This window comes from Chionomys nivalis, chromosome 12, assembly GCF_950005125.1.
Source record: "Chionomys nivalis chromosome 12, mChiNiv1.1, whole genome shotgun sequence".
Classification (NCBI taxonomy): Eukaryota; Metazoa; Chordata; class Mammalia; order Rodentia; family Cricetidae; genus Chionomys; species Chionomys nivalis.
This window is the reverse complement of record NC_080097.1, coordinates 10,087,542-10,105,927: the sequence shown is the minus strand read 5'-3', so window position 1 is coordinate 10,105,927 and position 18,386 is coordinate 10,087,542.

Genomic DNA, 18,386 nt, shown 5'->3' with positions numbered 1-18,386 from the left:
TCTCTGGTTTTAAAGATACGACAGAAGAAATAAATAGGTTCGTCTAAGAAAACATCAAATCTGAAATATTCCTGAAACAAAACATCTAGGAAATATGGGACACTATGAAAAGACCAAACCTAAGAATTATAGGAAAAGAAGTATATGATTCCAACTTCAAAAGCACAGAAATTACTTTTAACAAAATCATAAAAGAAAAAAATTTCTAATCTTAAGAAAAAGATGCCTATAAAGGTACAATAATCACACATTACACAAGATACATTTGAACAGAAATGAAAATTCTACATGATAAAAAATATAGTGAGTTCAAAGCCAGCCTGGTGTACAAGAGCTAGCTCCAGGACAGGCTCCAAAGCTACAGAGAAACTCTGTCTCAAAAACCAATATATATATATATATATATATATATATATATATATATATATATATATATACATTCTATGAAAAGATTCCCAATGCAATTCTTACTCAGAGATCCATGCTAGCTTAACTGTCATCAGAGAGGTTTCTGCCAGCTATTGGTGGGAGCAGAAGCTGAGACTCACAGCCAGACATTAGGCAAAGTTTAGGGAATCCAGCAGAATGGGAAGAGGAAGGATTTTCGGAGTCAGAGGCGTTGAAAACACCAGGAGAACATGCTTCATGAAATCAACTAGGCAGGTTTCATAGGGTTTCACAGAGACCAAAGTAGCAATCATGGTGCCTGCATTTGTCTTAACTAGGTACTCCACATATATGTTGTGGCTGTTTAGTTTAGGTTGTTTTTTATGATTCCAAGCAGTGGGAGTGGAGACTGTCTCTGAATCATTTGCCTGTTCTGGCGAATGTTCCTACTCCACTGTGATGCTCCTCCCACCCTTGAAATGAGAGTTTATGTATAGTCTTATTGCATCCTGTATGCTGCGTTTGGTTGATATCACTAGGAGACCTGATCGTTGCAGAAGGGAAAGAGGAGTGGATCTGAGAGAGAGAGAAAGTGGAGGGGGAACTAGGAGGAGTGGAGGGAGCGGAGGGTTCTGCTAGGACATATTATACAAGAGAAGAATAAATTTAAAACAAAAAGTTTTAAAATTTGCAGCTTCTGTCAAAATTGATATTTGTTCAAAACAATTATCGTCACCTGTGACAATCAACTGGTGAAAAAGCCATATTTCTTTCTGTTGCTGCTGGGTTTCTATGTTTGTGGATATTTATAAGTGTTTGTTCATGGACACAACATAGACATGTGTGTACATATTTGTGTGCTAGTTGTACTTGCCTGTGCATGAATATGTGGCAGTGCGATGAGGCCCTTATGTACGTTCCTCTACTGTGCTATGCTTCTTGTTTTTCTTGAAAACTGCTTCTCAGTTAACCTGGGGCAGTGTCCCATAGAAGTACACTAGGCAACAGGGCATACCTTTGCTCCTGGCAATGCACATAGAAACAAGGATGATCTCCACTTCATTCAGGGCAAACAAATACGTTTACTACTCAACCAACTGCCTGGTTCTCATATTTATTTAAACATAACAACATACATTGTTATTATTAAAATCTCATGCATTTCTTTCAGTTACTATCTAGCTACCACAGTATATATTTAATGTCTATATAAATATGGTGTCACACACTAGGGATGAACTACCAGACAGCAGTAATTTTCGAATGAACTTGTCTTCTCATGTGCTTACATGATGAATACGGAAATACTGAGTTTGCCATTCAAAACTCAACAAATAGTTCTGCTGCTTTGTGTATTATTATTTTATGTATATAGGTGATGTTCTGGCATGTATGTGTAGATCCTTTGTTTGTATACTCTTTGGAGATGCCAGAGGAGGTTAACGGATGCTCTGGAAAGTTAGTACCGATGTTTTTCAGCCATAGTGTGGGTGCTGAGAATTGAATCCAGGTGCTTTTAACCATTGAGCAATTTTCCAGCCCTACTTGTTCCAACTCTTAGGTAAAAATCACTAGATAGTAGATAGTTCACTGCTCTTCATGGTAAAAATTTTAATCTAGAGTATCCTAGAATTTCAAACCCACCTTGTTAAGTCTTACCATGTTCAGATTGTTTATCTATGAATATGTATGGCAGTAAATAAAATATATGCATGAATCTTAATTTTCATAGAATGAAGATAACAAAGTTAGTATTTCCAGTATGTAAAAGTTTGAAGTGAGCTACTTAGAATGTATTGATTATTATATAGCAAAAATATAACTGAATTAAATTATTTCAAAATTTCTTTCAGTAATATTTTATTTAAATGAAAATTCATTATAGGATATTAAAATTTTTAATTTTTCTTCCTTCTTATTCTTTAAAAGTCAGATTTTTATTACCTTGCTATGATCGGCCTATAATTTGCTCCAGTCAAAAGTTATTATAAAATTTAATTGCCAAAGTACTAAGACCCATACAGTTATACCCTTTAAGAAAAGCATGATTCTAAGGGATCCATACTCTCATTCTAGAATAAGAGATTATTTCTCTTGAGAGATAATCATTCTTGGATATCCTATCATATTTGATCCAATTACACTACACAAGCTCACCTTTAATTTTCTGTCTACCATTCCTGAAAGGCTATCATCAGGTAGAGACACCAGACTGGCTTCTCAGCCTCTGTGACTCTGAGCTAAACCAACATCCCTTCTTTATGAACTACTCAAGCTCAGATGCTTCTAACACACCAGATAGCCAAGTACACCTTGCTGATTCCTAATAGACCTCTGGCTGTAAAACATAAGCAGAACAGAAGGAAGGATAACCCTCACGGTAAGTACCTTTCTTAACAGAAAACATTCCATACTACACCATAGACAAATGTACGTTCAGTTATAGCAGTAAGAGGGTATGCTGTGAGCACATATTATTAGCAATACCACTGACCCAGAACACACATCAGAAACAATGATGCCATATTTTCAATAAATTAATTTATTTTTCCAATAGTTAACAAGGTTCCTGTGTGGTTTTATGCAGTTTGTTTTCTGTTGTAAATATTTAGCCATGAAGTGCTAAATATCTATGATGGATGCTATTAAAAGCATTGCCTTTTATTTGCCCTACGGGTTTTTAGCACAAATAACAAAAACTCAGAGACAGATATTGGGGTTTAAGCTGAAGATCAGAAAAGCAAAACAGCAGTCATTAGAGAAGACCTACCTCTACCAAGGCTGAGTGTCTGCAGACTGCGCCCTGAACCTCTGTGTCTTCTCGTCTTATATTTCCCTTTAATGCTGCTATTAAAGGCGTGTGACTCCCGAGTAATTAAATTACAGGTGTGAGCCACCACCTCCTGGATCTCTTTCTGCATTGATGTTGGCAACTAGCTCACAGAGATATATCTGCCTCTTTCTCCCAAATCCTGGGATTAAAGGTGTGTGCTACTATTACCAGACCTCTAGTGGCTTAGTTTTACCTTCTGATCCTTAGGCACATTTTATTTATTAAAACCTAAATAAAATATCACTATAGGGGTACTGATGAATGCAGGTATATAATTTACTTTTAGGTGGCTGTGGAAAAACATCCCTCTACCAAAAGCAACTTAGAGAAAAAGTTTATTTGTACTTACAGTTCTATAGGGATTAGAAACTTTATTGTCAGGGAGGCATAACAGCAAGTGGCACAAACATCTGTAGGCCCAGGAAGTTCAGAGCTCACAACTTCCAATGAAAGCAAGAAGCAGAAAGAAAGTAAAATGAAATTAGACAGGATAGTCAATTGCAAAACTTAGCCTTAGTGATGTATTTACATCAACGTAACTGCACTTCCATGAGGAGTCAGACATAGTCACCAACTGAAGACTGAGCATTCAACTGTCACAGTCTAGGGCTTGTTTCCCATTCCACCCACCAACATATACCTTTTTTTTTTTCTGGCCTTTACTTTTTATTCAAACCTTACAGATGACATGATGTGGAAAATGAGCCTGTGTCTAGTTCAGTGCCCATTAGTGTGTGAGCACATTATCTCCCATTTTTCACATTGAGCCTCCCTGTGCTCACTCTGCCAGGTACAGCTCAGCAGCCTGTCAGCTTTTGGGGGGGCTTTATTCCTTCTTAAATATTTCTGTATGATGGTAAATAAGTAGAAAATATTTTCTCTGGGTTAATAAATTGAAGACAATTTGAGATGCTCATTAAAAAATTAGATACAATCTTTCCTAAAAAGCTGGCTCATCTTCAGGTTAAGATGCCTGTAGCCTGTTATTTTGTTTTTGTTTGTTTTGGTTTTTTATTAATTAATTTATTCATTTATTAAAATTGTCCACCTCCTCCCATCCTTCCATTTCCCTTCCCCTCCCCTCTCCCCCTCCTGCTCCAGTCCTAAGAGAAGTCAGGGTGCACTGCCTTGTGGGAAGTCTAAAGCCCTCCCTACAACATCCAGGCCTAGGAAGGTGTGCATTCAAACAGACTAGGCTTCCAAAAAGTCAGTACATGCAGTAGAATCAAAACCCAGTACTATTATCATTGGCTTCTCAGTCAGCCCCCATTCAGAGAGTCCAGTCTGATCACATGCTTGTTCAGTCCCAGTCCAGCTGACCTTGCTGAGCTCCCAATAGCTCAGTCACACCCTCTCTAGTGGGTGGATGCACCCTTCGTGGTCCTGACTTCCTTGTTCATGTTCTCTCTCCTTCTTTTCTTCATCTGGACCTTGGGAACTCAGTCCAGTGCTCCAATGTGGGTCTCTGTCTCTATCTCCATCCAACGCCAGATGAAGGTTCTATGGTGAGATGCAAGATGCCATCAGTGTGGCTATGGGAGAAGGCCAGTTTGGGCACCCTCTCCTGTGCTGCTCAAGGACAATGGAAGAATGGAAAAAGAAGGTGTGGCACATATACACATTGGAGTTATATTCAGTGGCAAAAAAACCAATAACAACTTGAAAATTTTGCACGCAAATGGATGGAAATAGAAAACACTTTCCTGAGTGAGATAACCCAGACCCATAAAGATGAATATGGTAGGTACTCATTCATTAGTGGATTCTAACCATAAACAAAGGACATTGAGCCTATAGTTCGTGATCCTAGAGAACCTAAATAATAAGATGTACCTAAAGAAATACATATATTTATCCTCCTGGATATTGGAAGTAAACAATATAGTCGGGCAAAAGTTGGGAGCACGGGAGTGGGGGTGGGGTAAGGGGCAGGGGAGATGGAGAGAGAGAAGGAAGAAGGGGAGGGTTAGAGAGAGCTTGGGGGAATGGGATGGTTGAGATGGTGGAAGGGTGGATATGGGAGCAGGGAAGAAGATATCATAATTAAGGGAGCCATTTTAGTGTTGACAAGAGACTTGGCCCTAGAGGAGTTCCCAGGTGACCAACATATACTTTAGGTCTTGCTCCAATATAGCAAGAGACCTACAACACGGAGGTTAGGGGCAAGCATCCATTTATGTCTGTTCTGTTTTTCCTTACTGATGTAAAATGTTCAGATGTTTATGGGATGGATCTATTGTCCTCTGGTAATATCATACTTTATACTAAAAAACTACACATTTTCTCAATGATTTTTAAAAACAAAATCTCAGAAGTCCTACTGATAAGTTAAATTTATTTTTCCTTTATAAGACAACTCTTCTGTTGCAGTGAGCATGAGACCTGCTATGCCAAGGATCTCGTGAAAGAGCAAGAAAATGTGATAAGGCAGGAAGAAAAAAAAATCTTTGAAAATTGAATCTAAAGTATTATCAGATCACTGCACTATAGGGATATTGAGAGAGATGATTTTTTTATCTTATAACTGATATATAAGTCAAAAAAGTGTTTAAAGCAGTTGAGAAATGTCTTTTTGAGAACCATAGCTGGAGAAGTCATTTTATCCTTGCATCAGAGTGTAGTAAGGAGCAGCGGGCTGCGTTCCACCCGGCTCGCAGCTGCCTGGCTAGCTTATGCCCCAAAATAATTACACAGAAACTGTATTCTTTTAAACACTGCTTGGCCCATTAGTTCTAGCCTCTTATTGGCTAATTCTCACATCTTGATTAACCCATTTCTAATAATCTGCGTAGTACCACGAGATGGTGTCTTACCAGGAAGGATTCTAGCCTACATCCATCTGGGGTTGGCGAATCATGGCAACTGCCTGACTCGGCTTCTTTCTCCCAGCATTCTGTTCTGTTTACTCTGCCTACCTAATTTTCTGTCCTATTAAAGGGCCAAGGCAGTTTCTTTATTTAACCAATGAAATCAACACAAAACAGAAGACTCCCACATCATCAGAGAGGTTTAAAATATAAGCAAGCTTAAATGAGAAAGGAGATAAAAGCTAGAGATATAAGAAAATGAGACAGGAAAGATACACAGGCTATTACCTCTATCCAATTGTATTATGGATACTTTATTTTAAGTGAAATTGGTAGTTCTCAGAATGTTTAAAGCCAGGAAAAACTATTACTTGGAATTTAAAAGAAGCAATCTGGTTTCATGGTAGAAGGGAAATTCCCATTCTTCAGTTCTACATGGCTACTTTCCCCAACAGTTGTTAGTGGGCTAGTAGTTTTTCCATACTTATGCAAAATATGTTGTTATATAATATATTGTTAATGAACCTTAACAAATAATTATTAAATCTTTGTGAAGTGTCTTATATGATATAAGCAATGCTTATTACATGGCAAGTGTCTTATATGATATAAGCAATGCTTATTACATGGCAAGAATACACAATGGACAATAAAACTTGTCTAAAAATGTGTTTATGTAACACAAAACCATGTGCAATAATGAAATAGATCATAGGTTCTGAAGAAATGTTCCATTGGTAAAAGTATTAGCTACACTTTCAGAAGATTTGGATTCAATTCCCAGCACTACATGATATCCCGTCATTGTTTATGTCTCCAGTTCTAGGGGATTGAGTATTTTCTTCTGGTCTTTAAGGCAGACATTATGTGAGTAGTAAGGCATATATGAAGGATAAACACCCATAAAAAGTTAAGTGAAGACATTTAAGTGAAATGATTTATAATAAATCAACAACCTTATTATAAAAAATAAACCCAATCACTAGCATTTTAGACTGTCCTACATTTTCTAAAATCTCTGCTAAGTCTAAATGCCATACATTTAGTCTTATCTTTCCAGATGAACACATGACTTTATATCTTTAGAAACCAGGCAAAGAAACTCGTATGAGGCTATGGGAATATCCTGTTGTGGTTTTTCTACTGCTCCATTCAATTCTGGTAGGTTTTTGTTTGAAGCACCATCTGCTTTGGGCTTTATAAAACACACCATTTGAATATCTCATTAAACTATGGTCATGTTATCATTATATAGTATTTATAATCATACTTTTATAAACTTCATTTACCTGAATGCCTAGCTTGCATCTTTTATTATATTAAGAATTTGCATTTCCTTTTAATTTATAATTCTGATAATTTACTGCTATAGGAAGAGTTAGAATTACTGCTTTTGAATTTATACTATTGTGAGATCATGTATCCCATGCTCCTCAGACATTCTTGTCTGTCTGTGTGTTTGCATATGGTATGTAGTTTCCCTAGTTCAGAAGACAACTATCATGAGTCAGTAGGTTCACCTTCCACTTGATTTGGGCCAGGACGTTTTTTTTTTTTTTTTTTGTGCCTTTTGCTTTGTCACATGCTGGTCTGAATTTCTTTATCTGACTTCTAGAGATATAAGTACATTTGTAGAGTATTTTATGGCAAGAACTTTTACTCAATAAGACATCTCCCTGTACCCAGTTAATGTATTAGTTTTATCAAACTATCTCATTTATCTTTGCTATCCATTTTAATTATGGTTTGTGACTGAGGGATCCCACTATCCATCTCATGCAGTGAGAATTTATCCTAACCACAAAACACGTTTTTGTTTTTTTGGTTTTTTTTCAGATCTGGCTCAAGTTTCTAAAGTAATATTAGTAACCGTCATTTCAACATTCCCAACACTTTTGCAGATATTTAATGCACTTGTGTCTTTATAAGCATGTATAACATGATGTCTATGTAGAGGACAGCAGACAGAGTCAGCATTTTCCTTTTTTTTTTTTTTTTTTTTTTTTTTTTTTTTTTTTTTTATCCACCATGTGGACTCTAACAGAACTCAGGTTGTCCGGCTTGGTGGGAAGCAGCTTTAATTGATAAACTATCTCCTGAGCTCCATCAGTACTTTTAATGGCTTTTGCCTTTGATTATTTTGGAAGCACACAATTCAGACTGTAATCTTTTTAATTTAAAAGTACAATTGGATTCTTTTGTCGTACTTGGTTGCTCTGTAATCTCTTCCATGAAAAGGATTAAAAAGGCTATATCTACACTGCTGTAGCTAACTTGAATGTCTGGTGTAAGGAGCTCAAACTTCTTTCTAGCTCTCTAAAATTGCAACGAGAAAATTGCTGTTTTAAACTCAAACACATCAACATCATTAACATGATTTCCTGAGCAAAATGAAATTCTAAGTCGATGTTTGTTATAGCATGCCCATTTGCCAGTCAGATGGAATCGATAGAAGAGCAGTTAAGCAGTATTATTTCATAGCAGGCAAAAGTGCATCTGAGGAGATAGCAATTTTCAATAATTCTTAGAATTAGCAAAATGGATCAGAGTATTTATTGATGAATCAAATCAAAGAATATAATAACTAAATTTTCTGGTAGAACATTGCTGGACTTCGAGACAGCAAGTTTATCAGAGGATAGGAGTGATGGAGAGAGACAGAAATCAGAAGTACTAACTGGAAACTTGAATGTCATTTACATAAGAGCATATTATGCATTCACACTTCCCACCATGTCTTTATTTAGGGATTACAGGGTAACAGAGTTTGCCTACCATAAGGGAAAAAATATACTAGTCACTGATGAAAAATTATGTAATATCCGTGGGGAGATAGTGAGCAGTTAATATGAATATTGTTAATTTACATCAGTCTGCATTTTTCTGACTTGGATTAATCTTGATGTAAGTGTTAGATTACTTTGCCCCATGAAAAGCACCACTTCTAGATAATAATTCCTGTCTTATTACAAAAGAAACAGCAATTTAATTTGAATAATAATTTATTTCCTATTTAATTTATGCCAACAATAATAATAGCAAAAGAAAATGAGATCATCACTAGAGACGAGTTGAGGGATTTTGAAAGTGGACGACACAGAAGCTGCTGGAGAAAAGAAAGTAAACAAGATCCCATACTAAACATACAAATACTATTGTGTAATTTTAAGATAAAATATTTCCACGTAATTTGTCTATGCATTGAATGCCATCATGGTATACAATGTGGATTTATTCCCTACTGAGACTCATTATATTTTCGATGAGCTTGACCTGATCTTAAGGTCTTCGACTGTTGATTTAAATGGTCAGATAACATTTCTGAGAAGAAATGAATTAAGGAACATCTAAAGAGTCAAAGTCTGATTATCCTGAAACAATGCATCACTATAAAAGTATTGCATTCTTCAATTTATAAATTAGAATGAAAAATTTCAGATTTAACCAAATATTCACTTAGTTAATAAACTCTTTGAAGTTTAAGTCATTTACTTGGTTTAGACACACCTGTTGTCATTATCTCCACTGGTATGCGATTAGAACTATTTTTAAAACATTCAGTTTAAGTGTTACTATTGAATAAATATATTAGAAACCCACGACAGTTTTATAAGATAAGTATGCTTGATCTGTAGATTTTCGTCATGTTTCTGGTTTTGTATGACCAGATTTTTCACCTGCCCAATTATCTGTGCTCTGATTTGGCTCTTTCAAATATGGGACTGTCATTTAGCATAAAAAGACATCAAATGTAACAACATCACACTCTAAAACACATGCTCCCAACCTAGTCATTATATGGAGTTATTCTTAGCAAATGAGTACAGCTGCATCTACTGACCAAAATGACACAGTCAAAAACTGACTGGACAGTAGTCTCAGTTCAAATTACCTAAAAGTTTCCTTTTCAGTCTAAAAGATGTGTGTCTTCTTTTCAAGTCTCAATGTTAGTCATGACTGTAAATTTTGTCTTCACTGTAGTTTTTAATTTAGAGTCATTATTAATTTTTTTATTAATTTTCACACTCTTACAACTGCAACATTTAAAAAGTATGAATTGGATGGATTTTAAGTCTTCCACCAAAAAGAATAAGTATGTGAGGTGATGTTTTACTTTTTACTCATTAGCAAAATTAATAAATATGTTTTGAAAGATTGTTTTGACTTAATAATTAAGCAAAATTTTTGTCAACTGGAAGTAATATTGTAGGAATGAAGAGATTGCTCAGCAGTTAATGGTGCCTGTTGTTCATCCTGAATATCAGATTTAGTGGCCCACCATCTACATTGGATGGCTCACAACCACCTGAGACTCGAGCTTTAGGGAAGACACAACCTCATACACATAAAAAAACAAAATTGTTAAAAAATAAAATTATTATTTGTAGAAAATTAATCAAAAAAGCTGTTGAATAAACTTTAATGTTTTACATAGTTTTAGGAGACAATTTCCCATGCACATTATTCTTTTTGCTGTGGTTGTACATACTGTCTAAGTCTGTCAACAACACCTCAGGATAACTTTTATTGTTTCAATATTCATCAAAATGTAAGGACATTCTGACTTTATTCTCACATAAAAAAATTCTCTTAAGTGAACATCACTGAAAGTCACACTAAATATAATCCAGTCATATCAGAAATTGCCATTCACCCAACCTAACCACAAAATGTAGAACTACTGACTTCTTATGAAAAAAGTAGAAACCCAGAATCTTGTTATTGGGGGGTCACTGATAAGAACATTGTAAGATCTAGTGACCTTAACACAAAGCCTCTCTTTCACCAGGCTCCTGTGATACTGAGAAGATGATAGGAAGTCAGAAACACCATGGCATGGACAAAAAAGGCAAAAATATGAAGGCTTTAGAAAACAAAGAGAAAAAGAAGCACACATTTCTGTATAGCCATTAATTCTATGAAAAATGTATATTTAACAGAACATCACAGGACATCACTAGTATGGAAGTATTACATAAATCATGCATGTTAGAGGAAATCAAGGTCTTTTGCTTATCCCTTTTATGTCACTACATGTCACCATACAAATTTATATCATCGGATTTATCATCCTCACATTGTAGCCATGTTAATATTTTTCTGCCTGCTAATCCATGAAGTTAAGGGGAAGGTGCTGAGTTTCCTGAAACTAAAGTTACAGTCAGTCATGAGAAGAATGGTGTTGGTGTGGGAACTTAACCCTGCTGCTCTGCAAGAGTCGTAAGCGCTCTTAACACAGAGCCAGAGCCATTTCTTCAGCCCCTTGAGAATCTACTGAAAGTAAGAAATGATGTGCTTGGTTCCAGATGATACAACCATAACCTCAGCAGGAAATGACATCACGCTGCTGCTCCTACAGTGTTCCATAATATCTGTGGAGAAGCTGCAGTGGAAATTGAAAGAATACATAATGTCTTGATATCATATTACTACTTATAAAACATATTCAGTGGAAGTTTGCAATAACATGGACAGCATTCAAAATAAAAAATATGTATTTTTGTTTCTTTGTTCTCCTTGTTCACTGTTAACTAGTATTTTCTTTGAGAAAATATTTTGATTTAATCATCTCAACATGGTAGTTTTTCTTAGTGTAGCTGAAGTCTCCAAAGCTAATTCAGTTATCATTACAATCTGCACATATTCACAGGGTGAACTCTCATTTATGAGCATACATCTTTGTAATGCAGAATGGTTCCCAAAAACCTGTTTCATTTGTTGGGGACTTGGCATCCATTCAATCATGATCTTACTCTTTCTCTCTTGTTTCTATTGATTTCAGGGCATGACTTTATGTTTGTGTTCATAGTGGATTTTTTATTAGAGAGGTTCATCTTTTTTGTATGCAAATTATTGACTATTTATCTAGTTGGCCAAGTGGCAAAGGGGTTCAGCTCTTTGACAGATTTTACAGTATCTGGCAGGAGTAGAGAAAACGTTCATGCTATATTTTCCTTTTGACAAACAAATAAATTCATTTCTCCTTCTGTTTCATGAACAGCATTTTAAACAAGGTACTTAAATCAAATTTTGGCTATGATATAATTCAAGAAATTGAACCTGAACATAAAATTTTTGTATCCTGCTGTTTTCAAGTCTTTCCTCTTTTAAAAGATAAAATTTATACTAAATCAGCATTTTAAAAAGCAATGCTCATGTAATATGAGCCTGCATTCTCTTACTCATGTCTGGACATGCTTTATTGGGTGCAAGTTTGTATTTTTAACTCCTACCATCCCTTAATTGAACCTATTTTATGTTTTCTTTTTCTATCTTTGTGAGTTAGTCAAGATGTGTGGGTCAGTTGTATCATAAAAGATTAACAAGAGATTTAATGGAAGATCAATGGCTTCAGGCAGGTATAGATTCAGGCAATTAGTAACACAAATCTCTAACATGAAAATGTCAGCATAAGAGTGTCAACTACTTCTGATAGAATAGGCTTCAAAGGGCTTTGATTTGAGAAACAGTGCCCTACTATGGTAAATTATTAATGTACTAATATGATGAGATAAACGTTGTTCCTTTTTAAGTCATTTTATTTTGAAATCTCTCACATAGCCATAAATATTGTCAAAATAATACAATGAACGAAGGGCTTGGGTTTCTTTCTCAGAGACCTGTTATGTTACATCTTTACTTTATCCAACAAGTATTTTAATGAGGAATAAATGCTGTGCCCTACAACAAATATCTTTTACCTTCCAAATCAGTACAACAATGACATTAGCTACATTGGGTCAGTGGTAAAATTGGACATTTATATTAGAATGACTATAAGGAATAACACCAGCTATAGTCTTTTATTATTCTATTTTTTTCTTATAAACACATAGTTAATCTCAGTCTCTAAATAGTGGTATAGCAAATTAGAAATACTGAGCTTGCATTTCAAGAATAGTTTCCATGTAAAGACATATAAAACACATCTGAATTATTACTTAGTATTAGGTAAGTTTCTTATTCTAAAATAAAACACCATTAGAAAGGCAATTTATAAAAAAAAAGGAGTTTATTTGGGCTCCCAGGACTGGAGGGATAAGAATGCATCATGTTGAGTTGGAATGGAATGAGGCAGAAATGCTAGATGGAGAAAGAAGCTGAGAGGCCCATATCAATATCATCAACCACAAGCAGGAAGTATAAAGAGTTAACTTCATGTTGTTGTAGTAGGAGTGGCAGGGCTGTGTCCCCGGCACCCAACTGCCCGCATGGCTTTACCTGAAATAATTACATGGAAACTGTATTCTTTTGAACACTGCCTGGCCCATTAGTTCCAGCCTCTTATTGGCTAGCTCTTACATATTGATCTAACCCATTTCTTATATTCTGTGTAGCACCACGAGCTGGCTTACCAGGAAAGATCTTAACTTGCATCTGTCTGGAGTGGGAGAATCATGGCGACTCACTGATTCAGCTTCTTTCTCCCAGCATTCAGTTCTGTTTACTCCGCCTATCTAAATTCTACCTTATCAGAGGCCAAGCAGTTTCTTTATTAATTAACCAATGAAAGCAACAGATAGAAAGATGACCCTCCTCCATCATTTCCCCTTTTTCTGTTTAAACAAAAAAGAAGGCATTCATTTTAACATAGTAAAATTACATATAACAAAACAGTTATCAAGCAAGAATTACAGTTACAATATTTATATCTATTTTTTATCATAACTAAGGAAAACTATAACTATCTATTTATTCTTCAACTTCATCAAAGACTCCAGAAGGATATAATATTACCTAAGCAAACAAGAAATCCAAAATTCTAGAAATGACAGAAACATCTCGCTGCCTGGACAGTCACCCAAAGTTCTTTTGTACTGTTGGGGCATCCATCTTCAGCCTTCAGGCCCATAGTATCCAGCAGACATTTCCATGAAGCAGGCAATTTCAAAGACAGTTCAGTCACTTTCTGCTGTGTCCTGCAGAATGTCTCATAGACTCTTTCATATGTCAGGAACCCTGAAAGACCATCTCACCTTTAGGCAAGTTTAGCAGTCCTCTTTCTGCGCGTTCTTTGTGTCCAGTTTATGTATCAGTCCAGGCAAGAGCAGTTTCTTGCACAAATGGCTAACCAACTCCATAAGGAGCCTCTTCGATGCCCATCTTCCTCTTGAAGTAGATTGGTACTGCCAGGAGCAGATGTGTCTCATTGTCATGAAAAACCCTAAGTTATTAAAACATTAAATGCCATATTCTGCAGTCTTTGAAAGATATGAAGAATGCCTATCTAACTGAAATGTATCTCTATATATCTAGAAAATCTAACTAACATGACTACAAATTTGACTATTATTGATGATTATCCATTAGCAACCTATATTTCCTAATTATACATTAAATTTTTAAATGAACTACACAATCACAATACCTTAATCAAGATCAGAAATACATAACATATAACAAAATTGACCTTAAAATCTACACCAATGCAAATTATTCATATCTATATCATATCCCCCTTTAAATGTAAAAGAACATTTATTAACAATATTTGGGAATATGGGCACAGTTATTTCTCTCCAAACTGCTTCCTGCTGAATGGAGGCGTCGTTAATTAGGTCTTTCATGGTATAACCTGTTTGCCAGGGTCATCTCAGTTGGCAGTTGAGTGAAGTAATTTTTTGAGGGTGTTCACAGCAACCTTTCAGGAGGGCATGGTCTATCATACCATATTGAGATAGATGCAATCGACAGGGTCTCATTCTCTGTGAAAACAAAAGAAGACTCTCTCCAAAGCATCATATCCTTAGACCCAAATTCTGAAATCATAATACCCTTATATCCATTCTGGTTTAGCTTAGCAGTCCATATAATGAAATGTCTCTCTGCACTTAGCTCCTTTACAGTCAAAAATTTTAAAGAAAACACAATGAACATAATCCAGATTCTCTGTAAATTTTCCATTTTTACGTGGCTTATTTTTCTTTATTTCTTTTAGTCTATAACTGTCTTTACTGTCTCTTTAAAGACTTTACCATTTCTTTTTAAACCATTAACTTTATTCTCTATTTTTTTCTCTCTCTCTCAAGCCTATGTACACTCATCCAACACTGTGGTCTTTTATGTCTAAATCTGTTTTATTGTGAATCTGTAAATTTTTTTTGCTATCCAGGAGCATTTCTTAAAATGTTAAGCACTTCTTAAAAACTTTTTTTATCTTATTAATTTATTTATTTATTAAAGATTTCTGTCTCTTCCCCACCACCGCCTCCCATATCCCTCCTCCTCCTCCAATCAACTCCCCCTCTCTCATCAGCCCTAAGAGCAGTCAGGGTTCCCTGCCCTGTGGGGAGTCCAAGGGCCTCCCACCTCCTTCCAGGTCTATTGAGGTGAACATCCAAACAGCCCGGGCTCCCACAAAGCCAGTATGTGCAGTAGGATCAAAACCCAGTGCCCTTGTTCTTGACTTCTCAGCAGTCCTCATTGTCCGCTATGTTCAGCGAGTCCAGTATTATCCCTTGCTTTTTCAGACCCAGTCCAGCTGGCCTTGGTGAATTCCCTAAAGAACATCCCCATTGTCTGAGTATGTGGGTGCACCCCTCATGGCCCTGAGTTCCTTGCTCGTGCTCTCTCCCCTTCTGCTCCTGATTTGGACCTTGGGGTTGTAGTCTGGTGCTCCAATGTGGGACTCTGTCTCTGTCTCTTTTCATTGCCTGATGAAGGTTAATATCCAGGAGGATGTCTATACGTTTTTCTTTGGGTTCACCTTCTTATTTAGCTTCTCCAGGATCACGAATTATAGGCTCAATGTCCTTTACTTATGGCTAGAAACCAAATATGAATGAGTATATCCCATGTTCCTCTTTTTGGGTCTGGCTTACCTCACTCAGGATAGTGTTTTCTATTTCCGTCCATTTGCATGCAAAATTCAAGAAGTCATTGTTTCTTACTGCTGAGTAGTACTCTAATATGTATATATTCCATACTTTCTTCATCCATTCTTCCATTGAAGGGCATCTCGGTTGTTTCCTGGTTCTGGCTATTACAAACAATGCTACTATAAGATCTTATCAACCCCGCAACTGACAAAGGTCTGATCTCCAAAATATATGAAGAACTCAAGAAACTAGACTGTAAAAGGCTAATCAACCCAATTATAAAATGGGGCAATGAGCTGAACAGAGAATTCTCAACAGAAGAAGTTCAAATGGCCAAAAGACACATAAGGTCATGCTCAACTTCCTTAGAGATCAGGGAAATGCAAACCAAGACAACTTTAAGATACCATCTTACACCTGTCAGAATGGCTAAAATCAAAAACACCAATGATAGCCTTTACTGGAGAGGTTGTGGAGAAAGGGGTACACTCATCCATTGCTGGTGGGAATGCAAACTTGTGCAACCACTTTGGAAAGCAGTGTGGCGGTTTCTCAGGAAATTCGGGATCAACCTACCCCTGGACCCAGCAATACCACTCTTGGGAATATACCCAAGAGATGCCCTATCATACAACAAAAGTATATGCTCAACTTCTTAAAAACTTAAGTTACACCATGTACAGGTAATATGGTACCTCCTGTTTACTGCCAGTCTAAACCTTAACTGCTCTGTTTTCTATCTTCATGTGACATAAGGCTTCTAACTATCAAACATACCTCCACTAACAATTCCCTTCAGCAAGATCTTATATCATAAACCTTCCCAGAGAACGTCACTAACTAGGGATCATGTATTCAAATATATCAGCTTACATAGAACAATCTCATCCACACCACTTCATTCTACTCCTCAGCTTCCAAAGGCTCTAACGCATATCATAATGCAAACTGCAGTTAGTCCAACATCAAAACTTCCTACGCTCTTTCACATTCTCAAAGCCTTTCTTGAGACGAGAAATAATGTTTTAAATATAAAATACTGTAAAATGAAAAGGTAGATTGCACACTTACAACATATAATTGTCAAGAATACACATTGCTATTCTAAATAGAAGGAACATTGCCATAGGGGGGGAAATATTGGATCAAAACAAAACCAGTCTCAGCAAGGCAAACATCGAATCCTGGGGCTCCATGTCCATGATTTGGGCCTTCAATTTCATAGTGGTAACATGACTACATCTGACCAGCTTTACTTCCTGCAACATATATTTCACAACATATATACCTACTCTTGGCAAAAGTCTCATAAGTCTGCTATCTCCATCATCTTAGGGTTTCTGCTACGATCCCAGCTCTTGTTTAAAATCTTCACCCTGTGACATCTCCCAGCCTCTTGCCCTCTCAAGGCCTTCACACATGGGTTCCTTATTTATGAATTGTATTGCTGTGAAGAGACACCATGGCGATGAAATTCTTTTAAAGGGAGCATTTAATTACAGTGGCTACTTAGAATTTCAGAGGTTCAGTCCTTTATCATCATGGCAGGAGCATGGCTACATGCAGTCAGACGTGGTACTAGAGGAGAGTGCTACATCTTGCAGGCAACAAGAAGCCAGCTGACAGTCATGCTGAGAAAAAATGAGCAAGAGACCTCAAAGCCCTTCCCCACATTAACACACTTCCTTTCTCCAACAAGGCCACACCTCCTAATATTATCACTACCTTTGGAGGGCATTTTCTTCCGTGCATCCACAGTACCCCTTCCTGAATTCTATGCCCTCTTAAACTGAGGAAAAAGAAAATTTCACCCCTCCATTCCTCATCTTTTGTGACTCTTATCCAGCATCACATATGACACTGCCAAACTTTACTGATAGAGATGTGATGAACGCTGCTCCCTTGGAATATCATTAGTAATAGTTGTTTTTACTCAGCAGAAAAATACTGAGGTTTATTATACAAGTTGGAAAGCTAGCTTGCTGGAATCTTGTTCTACCACCATAACTTCCTTTATTCCAATGGGACGTATGTCTGCCTTTAATAGTGTGAATCCCAATTACAGTAACAGTCTCTCCACCACCAGATGCTTTGGCGGTAATGCTGTTTTCTAGTGATATCTCCAACTGTACATTTTTTTAAATTTCCCTATTATCCCATCAGCTACTCATCATTATAGGTGTGAATAAACAATATCAGTAGCAAACATGCCATAGATTCAATGCTATGCTCTCCTGAAATTTCCACCATTAAGTCACTATTCCATTATTTTAAATTTAGCCTCAGAGAAGTTCTTAGGATGAGGATGAAGGCAGACAGAGGATTTGAAATGGCCACTATCATTGGGGCTATTATTATTTACTGCTGAAACCTCCTTTTCTGGTCTCCAGTTTATATTACCGTCATTGTTACTACCTACAAGGCTTGTACTAAAATATTCGTTTAAGCTCTGCTTATTGAATTGGCATACTTATTTAGTTCAAAGTTCTGAAGGCTTCTGCATCTTCAAGAAAATAGAAAGAATGTAAATAAATACATAAA